We start from the raw sequence: 10,495 nt of genomic DNA, 5'->3' as shown, positions 1-10,495 counted from the left end.
TTGTATTATTAGAACTTTCCACTCTCAAAAGTGGCAATTTTAAGGAGGGGTTGCATCAGGTTTAATTTAAACTTACAATATTCACTCTACCAGTGGCATGAGGTGCTAAATCAGGCAGCGGAGCAGGTGACCTGCACTTGCCCCCTCCCCTCCCATACCCCTTGTAATATAATACAGTAGACCAAGTAAAATTCAACGCTTATTGAAACGCTTATTGAAATGAACTGGTGGCCGTAATGGCTCAGTCGGTAACGCGTCTGACTACCATGCTCAAGGTCCCGGGTTCGATCCCCGGCCGGTTCAAATCCGGGAACTTTTCTAACGGTGGAAGCGGTCCCGGCGCCCACCCAGCGTCGAATAACATGGGTACCTGGGGGAAACCCTGGGGGGTAAAGGCGGTCAGGGGCGTGATGCTGATCACATCACCGCCACTCACGACCGGATCAAGAAAGTGTGGGGCGTTACCCCCACACCCCATATGCGCCTTCATGGCATGGTGCTATGCACAGGGGAACACTTTACCTTTTTATTGAAATGAACTAAATACAGGGGTGCCCATCACACCAAGGTCAAAGCAAATATGATATAATATAAAGAAAACATTAAAAACAAAATTGTTTTTGTGCAACAAAGTAAAAAATAATAAAAAGCAATTTATGAGTGATCAGAGAAAAAAAATGTTTTGTCGAATCCTGTTTCATATCTCTATTTGTAGATTAAGTTGACTTTTTTGTGGAGTTGAGCATTCTTGTAATTCAAACGTCCTCAATGCAATAATGACATTCAGATGGTTGAGTTTTTTCATGACGTTGGCTAGATTTGCTAAACCTGAACTGTTCCAAACTCCCTTCTCGGGAACAAACAAGGACAACAATAATTTGCCACTGGAAGAGTATCCAGTTAATAATTTTGCAGAGTTGTAGTAACTTGTTTGAAAATGCCTTGTGTACGATTTTGTTTTTGTTTTTAATTAGGTTAGGATAGGTCTTGGTTTGCTGTTTTTCTGTAAAGTTCAATGAGCTAAAAGCTTTCGTCTTCAGCCTGTCAATCGTACAACATTCGCAACCCTACACTCACAACATTCGCTTTCTTGCCCTGCCTCTGTTTTCGTCTGATCTTGGGGTTGGGAAGTGGAACAGGTTGGTGCGAGATGTTCCCTTGGAAGATATTTCGCAGAGTTTAGCCAAAGCATTTAGCAGACGCTTAGACTGTAGAAGATTTTTCCAGTTCGTTATGAATGTTAGACACAATTTTGCAATGAGATTAGAAAACTATAGACTTACTACATTCAAAACTATCACTAGGATGCAATTAAACTTTAGCACATAGCAAGAACTCAAAGGAAAACGAATTCGCTATTTCTCTCGTAGGGAACAGCTATAGAGTTCAGCTTCCGTAGGTAGGACCATCAGAATCGTTTACCTTCCTGCGTGGTCGGAAATATTCTTCATCAGGCACCAGAGGGTGGAACGATGAGGGTAGGTGAAGTAAACAAACGTCCAGTCCAGTCACGGTGAATTTTTTTTCTTCGGCATGTTGTTTTCAGGAGAAAGAAGTTTTCTTATTATGTTGATATAGATAATTTAAATAGCTTCAATAGGCGATAAGTAGGAGGGAACAGCCTGTTCCCTCTGTTCCATGCCACTGCACTCTACATGTACTCTTTGAGGTAATAGTTCATTCAAAAAGTTTTTCTTATATATTTTGGGGGAGGGGGCTGCACAGGAAGTCCTTCTCTTCTCCTCTGACATACTGTTGGTAGGTGCTGGGTGAAGTGCTATATTATTAACAGGAAAGTTGTATTTTCCACTTTTTGTTACAAGGAAATATATTTACTTCATTTTCTATCCGAAATAAAAGAAACATATTCCCAACATGAAATTCACTTTTTATACATCATGTAATGTTTGACTAATACATGGAGACAAATTTACTCAGATAGACCATTGTAAATTATTAAACAGTTGAATATTGTAAGTAGTTTTGCTGCAACATTTTCAGAAAAAGTTTATTACTTTATGAATTGTTTCCATAACTGTAGTTCACACATATTCTTATTAGGTAACCTTCCGTCGCTGATAATACTTACAATTTGATTACAGCCCACTCAATTATGCAGTTTACTGTACAGGTTAAACACGTGCGATGGTTCCATAAAATTAAGAGGCCCTGTCCAGAATAATACCCCAGTTCTGTTTGTGTTTGAGCAACAAAATTCCAACACGAAAGAGTGAAACTTTAAGTCAAAATTTTTTCCGTCAAAGAGACATTTGAACATGAATTTCCCAATCGAAAAGTACATCCAGCCTTTTCTCCTAGCAAGGAAGAGAAATCCGGTAAAAATTGACACAATACAATTCTTTGAAACCTATTTCATATTACCAAACACACGTGTTTTTCTTGGCCTACCAAATGCATAATGTACAACACTTTCATCATTTAACAGTGTAATGTAAAATTTATCACTTAACAGCGTAATGTAAAATTTGTGAAGTTACAAAAATACTTATGTATGAAATGAAAGAAAATATAAACTTTACATACATATACAAATAATTTAACAACAGGCTGCCCTATTTCTTTCCTTCATGCACGAACAACCTCCGACGGATCCTCGAGAAATCCCTTGGCAGATTTCTCTGCTTTGAAGAGACCCCGTCATAAAATGTCAGTGATGCTTCATGCACAAGTGAGAGAAATTAATGACATTCCCATTTTAATTCAAAATGTACATGTATTCAAAACAAGAACATGAAGATAAATTACATAATGAAAAACTCTTTGTTAACATGCAACCAAAAAAAGGAAACACTATCCCCAACAATTTTTTCTCACATCCTATTCTGAAAACTGATACAAATTCTGACTCACCCTGAAACCTCATGTGATTATAGATTATTTGAAAAAATTATGGCAGCTGTGGAATTCTTCTTGTTTCTAATTTTGAGAAGACAGGTAAATCATCATATGAAATTTCAGTTGCTCCAAGCTGGGCTTGTGTTGCATAGCCTTCAAAGAAAATCATCATGCAAGAGTAGAGATAGAAGAAAACATGAAACTTGACCAGAAGAGAAGAAAACTAAACACAAATTAGTATCAAACATTAACAGAAAACACTTCAAACAACTGATCACTTGGCACTTAGCTGATGGCCCACACAACTTTAATTTATCTTCTGTTGCACTTGAGCACTGCAATCAGTTGCTCATTACGATTGTACTCGACAATCACTGCCTTCAATCTGTCGAGGAGCTGAGCATGAGTCTCAGCGTCAACAGCTCGACTCATCTCTTCACTCAGGCGCTCCATCAGTGCCATCATTCTTTTCTTCTCTTGCATGCACAGATGGTAGTTCTGGGTTGGATCAGCCATATCCACCTGAAGTGAAAGCAAGAAATATCCATAATTAAAATGACTACCAGGGGCCAGGATGTTTGCACCATTACTTTGAGAGAGGTTTCTTTTTATTTATTTTTTTTTAATTTAGGTGCGAGGCAGACTACTATAAAAAATAGGGCTCCCCACACATTAACTTTTGCTCTTCATTAAACATGATAAGATGTCTTTGTAAATAAACATGCTGAACATGAAAATTACAAGGATTTGAAGGTACGGTCAAATACCTGAAAATGTTGATTGTAGAGGTGCATGTAAGAATAGTATGACTTTAGGTGTGTTTTGGAAACATGTAGAAGAGTTTTTCCCAAATATATAATTATAGAAATAATACTATTTTATAACTGATTAGTCGGACCCTGTGGCTGAGTGATTAGCATATCGCGCTGCAATGCGAACGTCCCAGGTTCGAATCCCACTTGGTCTTGGTTGTTTGTGAATGTCCATTCATCAATTTCATCACTCATCCCCATCTTCGCAAATTAGCCAAGAGGCACAATACGTGAAGTAAAATAAACTAAATCAATCAATATAACAATGATTATTCATTATATTATTGCAACAATTATCAATGACCTGATGTTCCATCAAAATTTCCTGGTGATGCCAATAGACACTGACATTACATTCTTTTTTGTAGCTGATAAGTGGTGATTCATTCATTCTTAGTTTTGGACTTTTAACCACTGTGTTAATTTTAAAATACCAACATTTTGGAGGCTGAATCTGCCTCCGTCTTCAGGGTAGTGTGTAATCTACTAAATCATATGGTGTCTATATATATAGAGAGAATAAATCCTGTGGAGGATTGCACCCTTAGCAGCATGTGAACACATGGGGGGAAAGGTAAAATAAAAAATCTTATCCTAACTAGGGTGACCAGACACATACATTAAAATAAGAGGACAGAGCATGGCAAAAAAGGAGGACAAAGTCATAAAAAAGAGGACACCGCAAAAAATGGCACCACATTTGTCATTACTCATAATTTAAGCAATATTTAAAAAAAAAAAATTACCAACACTTTGCTCACAGACACTTTTCAGGTGATCTCCTTCAATAACTTTCTCTTGCCTTTAAGCAAAGAAAGCAATTTCCTAATCTGTTATTTAACAAATGGCAAAGAATATCTACATTTTGAAGCACAGAATTCTTGGATATTAGAAGGAAATATCCCCACATGTGAATGCAAATGTAACAAGTAAGATTTATTTTATCTTATTTCCAAAAACCGAATTAAAATTTTAGGTAGTTTAGATTGTTTCAAGAAATATGATTTTAATGCCAGGAACATTTCTAGCACTCTTTCAAGAGCAGGGGAAAGTGACAGCCACCTTACACTTACCTTATTCTTCTATCCTTTTAAATGCACGATATTTTCTTTCAAGATCATTGTTGAATTCATACTTTTGCTTTGTTATTTCATGAAAGTAAATATTACTTAATAATCAAAATTCTCACTACACATTTCTGTATCACCTATGTATAACTCAAGAAGGAGCTGGCCGATCTCCGTGGCAAAGAGGTTAGCCCACCGTGCCACAATTCCAAGGTCCCGGAATCTAATCCCGGGCCTGGTATGGGTGTTCTTTGTGAGTGTCCCTTCATCAAAATCATCATATCATCGCTCCTACCAATCTTCGCGATTAGCCAAAAGTGGCAGAAAAGCGAAGTAAAATAAACCAAATCAATCAATCGAAAAGGAACTGCACAGACTCAATCATTAGGGTGTCTGACTACCATGTGAGAGATAGGTTCAATCCCCAGCGGGGGAGATCCGGGATATTTTCTACCTGTTCAAGCGGCTCCAACGGTCACCCAGCGTCATATAAAGTGGATACCTGGAGGAAACTATGGGGATAAAAGGCAGCCAGGGGCTTGGTGCTGATCACATCACCCCCAAGGAAGTGTGGGACCCTAACTCCACATCCCCTATATGCTTTCATGGCATGGTGCAAAGCACAGGGGAGCACTTTACTTTTACAGACTACGTGCGAAGCAACGAGTTAGAATAATACTAATGACTAGGATGTGGAATTTTGCCTATTTTATTACTTTGTAGTAAAACATAGGCTTTAATGTTTAGAGTTCGTTTCATGGTGTTTCTAGTCCGAAAACGAATTTTTATAGTGCCTGTAAATGCCTATTTTCAAGGTTAATGCTTATTTCGCTTAATTGTGCCAAAAAGATTACTATTCTGCAATTCTTGCATACTTCAGTTATTTTTACGTGCCTTTGGCTTTCCCTGCATTGGAGAAGGCTTTGTTGATATATGGTATTCGCCAGATTTGAGGGTCACAATTGGAACACTGTTTACATTTTTTGGTCACAATGATGAAAATTGTTTTCTTATCATTTGTTCATATCCACACTTTAATGCCTTCTTCTAATATTAGGGTGCCTATTTTCGTGCATTTCTTAGTATATAGTGCTCTTTTAAGTGCCTATTTTTATCATTTTGGTGCCTATTTGAGAGGTTTTTAGTGTGTATAAATCCGCACCCTACTAATGACAGCTGGGAAAGTAATCGTGTTCAGCTCCCAGATGCTACGTGAGCATTGTTAGAATACTTTACGTGCCCAGGGCCGGATTAAGGTGGGTGCTATTGATGCTGCAGCATTAGGCTCATTCCTGAAATAGGCCCAGATGAAAACAGATGAGAATTTTCCAAAAGCTGAACAGTTTTTTTTTTTTGTTTTTTTTTGCTATATTAACCTGAAAATAAATCTTAGAATGAAATTTGGAGCCCCAATTTCGGACAGCTAGACACAGTGTTACTTATTATACAGTTACTATTATTGTTTGCGCTGTGACGTAACTATAACGTTGTTGTGTTTATTGTTCAAGCATCAGGCCCAATTTCATCTTAATCCGGCCCTGTATGTGTCCCAAGTGATATGATGATCGTTATGTGTGGAAGCATTCTCAATGCAGCACATTTGCTATGGTCGATGCCATACTTTTTCCAAAAAAGGAGGACATTTACCGATTTCTAAAAAATCCGCCCGTATGCTGGACAGACACCTAAAAAGGAGGACACGTCCAGATAAAAGAGGACGTCTGGTCACCCTAGTCCTAACCTCCCACAGAAAATAAATAATCCTCCAGGGCAACAATTTATCTCACTCTCCATAAAAACACCATATGATTTAGTAGATTACACACTACCCTGAAGATGGAGGCAGATTCAGCCTCCAAAACATTGGTATTTTAAAATTAACACAGTGGTTAAAAGTCCAAAACTAAGAATGACTGACATTACACTTTGCAAGTGCTCCTGAAAAGGATCAGATGATCTCTCCCAGTGTGTGACAGCATAGAAATGAGTAAACGTGGCTCGGGTCTGGATTCAACCTGACTGTTGAAATGTTTGCAGGAGAGGTGTCATTTTTGCACCCTTAGCAGCATGTGAACACATGGGAGAAAGATAAAATCAAAAATCTTGTCCTAACCTCCCACAGAAAATTTCCTGAGGGGAGAGTTCTTGTTATAACAACATAGATAAGCAATTAGTTGCAAAAGAACAAAGGATAATATCTGTCTCTGTATGTGTTTGTGAGTGTTTTATGCTTTCTCTTTCTATCTCTTTCAAGAGACCATTAATAGATCTCCACCAATAACAACATATGCATAGTAAAAGTAAAGCAAGAATTCCACACAAATATATAAGTATGAACTCTATTTGATTTGTATTAATAGATAGCCAAAACTTTTACATAATAGAACCATTTCGACTATTTTCTAATTAGTTATCTTTTTAACCAATATCTGATGTAGAGGGTGTACCAAAAGTGATAGCACAAACTGAAACTGCGAAAAGTACAGGATAGTAGGAACAAAGAAAGTCTATGTAAACATGGGGTTTCAAACAAACCATTTGCGAGATAAATGCAAATTTATGGTTACGATCTGCCAGTCTTGGAGTGTAGTACACACTGACAAAGTAAGGTGAGTTTGAAGTTGCCAAGCCTCTTGCCTCCCCCAAAAGAGGACAGGGAGGAGATGGCAAAGGTAGAGGTTCTTCTCTTGTTCCCTTGTTCCAGTAGTAGTGAATACATAAAGATCAGTGCTCAAAGTGGGGGATGCTATCCCCCGAGTTAAGGAAAATTTGCATAAAGCCTCCCTCCAGCTAGGATAATTTGCATAAGCATCCCCCCACCCACCCATCCTTAAACTTGACCAAACATCCCGCCAGCAGTGGCAAAGTGTGACATTTTTACGAAGTCATCTCAGGACTTACTTTCAACCAGGCACAATATTTCTCTGTGCTAAATGCCAAGGTCATTGCCTATTCAATGTAAAAGCTCATTACAGTATGATACACCTTACGACTACAAAAGACAAATTATTCTATCCTATATGATGAGAAATATGAAACTGTTTCATTTGTATTCTTCCTGTAATTAAATATAACAAATTAGTTCATAATTGGAAAAAGTGAGATACGGTAGTATATAAATACAGAGAAACTAGTACTCACTTTTATCAGCGAAGCTGTTTTTTTCTTTTTCGATTCATTTCAGTGGCCACTGCCACCATCCTCGTTGGAACTTGCTGTACTGTTGCTTGGCGTGCATGTTTTGTTTGTAGATCTCTGTCTGCCGCTAGATGCGCTGTTGTTAACTGTGTGTCTGGGTCTGTGTCGTCTGCTATTTCCGGGCAATAACTGTTGTAGTAGGGGAATCCAAGTGTGGTGCGCTTGCCCGCTATCGATGTTTAGCTCATGAGGGAAGGGCTTTATGATGTGAGTTTCCTTGATTTTGGTGTCTACGAGCGTGTGGGCAGTGTGTTTAACTTGAACGTTTTAAATTTTATGGCTATTGTATTTCATATGTTTAGGAAGACCAGTAGTGGGTTGGGTTTTTTTCGCATCTGCTAGGTGCTGTTGGATTCTTTCATTGACAGATCTGATGGACGTGCCGATGTAATGTGCCTTGCAGTCACACTCTGCATCGTATACACCTGGGTTATCAAGGTGGGAGAGGAAGTACTGTTTGTGTTTGTTCAATTTATCAGCTATTTTGGAATTGGGTTTGTGCGCTACTTTGATGCCATATGGGAGAAGGTCTTTGGATATGCGGTTGGAAGTGGTGGGATGGTAGGGGAAGGCAAACCATTTATATAGGCCGCTGGAGGTTGATTGTGGCTGGGTTGCTTGCGGATGTGTTGATTGTGGTTGGTTTGGGTGTCTGACCTGTATTTCCGCTCTACTGCACCAAGTGGAAAGTTGTGCTTCAGTGTAACCATGTTTCAGGGCTATTTCAGTGATTGTGGCTATCTATCTCCTATTGTAGATCCTCTTCTCTTGAACAGTAGAAGAAGGCTCTTTGATAAAAGTTCAGCCACACTTTTGCTTTTTGCTTGAGGGAGTGACTAGAGAGAGAGCATGAATATACTGGTTGCCTGCATCCGGTTTTCTATAGACAGTGGTTGTGAATTTGTTAAGTGCACGGCCGATGGTGATGTCCAGGAAGTTGATTTTACCATGTTTTTCTGGTTCTACAATGAAGTTGAGCCTGGGGTGGATGCTATTTAGCTTGTTCACTAGAAGGTTGAGTTCTTCTGTCTTTTTGTATACGACTATTGTTTCGTCCGCGTACCTACCATATCGGATGTATTGTAGTTCTGGATTGTGGAGTATCTCTTTTTCAGCCAGGTGCATGATGATGGTGGCTAAAGGAGCTGATAGCAGATTGCCCATCGCAGGGCCCTTGGATTGATTGTAGAATTTATCCTCAAACTGAAAGTAGGTGTGTTTTAGACAAACTTCCAATAGCCTGGTTATCTCTTGTACCTCTAGAGCAGGGATTCTGTTTGTTGTCAGCCATCTTTCAACTGAATGCAGTGCTAGAAGTCTATGGGGATTGAACTGTACAAATCTACTATGTCAATGCTGGCTAATTTTGCACTGTCAGCTTGCACTATTGAAGTCACCAGATTTTTAGCATCGGCACTGTTGCAGAACACATATGTTAGTTTGTGGTTGAATTGAGATATTTTGTTTTTTAGCCAGTTTGTTAGGTGGACCGTGGGGTAATTGAAGCCAGCTATTATAAGGCGCATGGGGATTCCAGGTTTATGAGTTTTGGGAATGCCATAGGCAATGACAGGTGAAGGATGGGGGTTGAAAAGGAATTTGTGGTCTTGTTCACTGAGTATGACACTAGATTTCACTGCATTTTTCACAATTCGATTGTACCTGTCTGTGGGGTCCTTTTTGATGACACTGTACGAGTCACTGTTTAGTTTGTCTATTACTTTCGTAGAGTAAACGCCCTTGTGCATGATTACATACTGGTTAGTTTTGTCAGATTTTAGACACCAAACTTCATTGGTGTTTAGCCATTTGCCAAACTTGGAGAGGACAGAAGAAATTTCTTGGTGCACTGCATTAGGTTTCCTGGTTTCACTGTTGGTCATCACTTTTTGAAACATCCCGGCTGCTGACTTTATGATATTTTCTGAATCTTGGGGTTTGGGGGCAAAACAAGCTGCTTTTTCTGCCACACATATGAGGTCGAGGGTGGTGGACTTACTGTTTTGTAAGTTAAACTTATCACCATAAGCAAGTAGTTCTTTGAATCTGTTTGGGATCGAGAGATTTATGATGATTTTTTCTTGTCCGCCATCCGGGTTGATCGTATTCTCACTTGGCCATGTTCCTCCCAGGTGGTGAAGTTTGTTACGGAGAGACCTCGTTTTTTTTTGTTTTCCAAGATTTGCAGCATGTATTTGATGTTATCCTTTGCATGTTCCCACCTAGTGGGTGGTAGTGTTGTTTCCAGCCTATTCCTTTGTTTTTCGCATGTGTGAGACAGTAGGCGAACATATGGCATTAAAGCAGCACACAAACCCAATTCCAGAATAGCTGATAAACTGAACAAACACAAACGGAACTTCCTCTCCCCCTTTGATAACCCAGGTGTATATGATGCAGAGTTTTAATGCAAGGCACATTACATCGGCAGGTCCATCAGATCTGTCAATGAAAGAATCCAACAGCACCTAGCAGATGCGAAAAAAAGCCCAACCCACTACTGGTCTTGTTAAACATATGAAATACAATAGCCATAAAATTCAAAAGGTTCAAGTCAAACAC

This window comes from Lepisma saccharinum, chromosome 2 (assembly GCF_977018435.1).
Source record: "Lepisma saccharinum chromosome 2, izLepSacc3.1, whole genome shotgun sequence".
NCBI classification, from domain to species: Eukaryota; Metazoa; Arthropoda; class Insecta; order Zygentoma; family Lepismatidae; genus Lepisma; species Lepisma saccharinum.
This window is presented reverse-complemented; position numbering follows the sequence as displayed.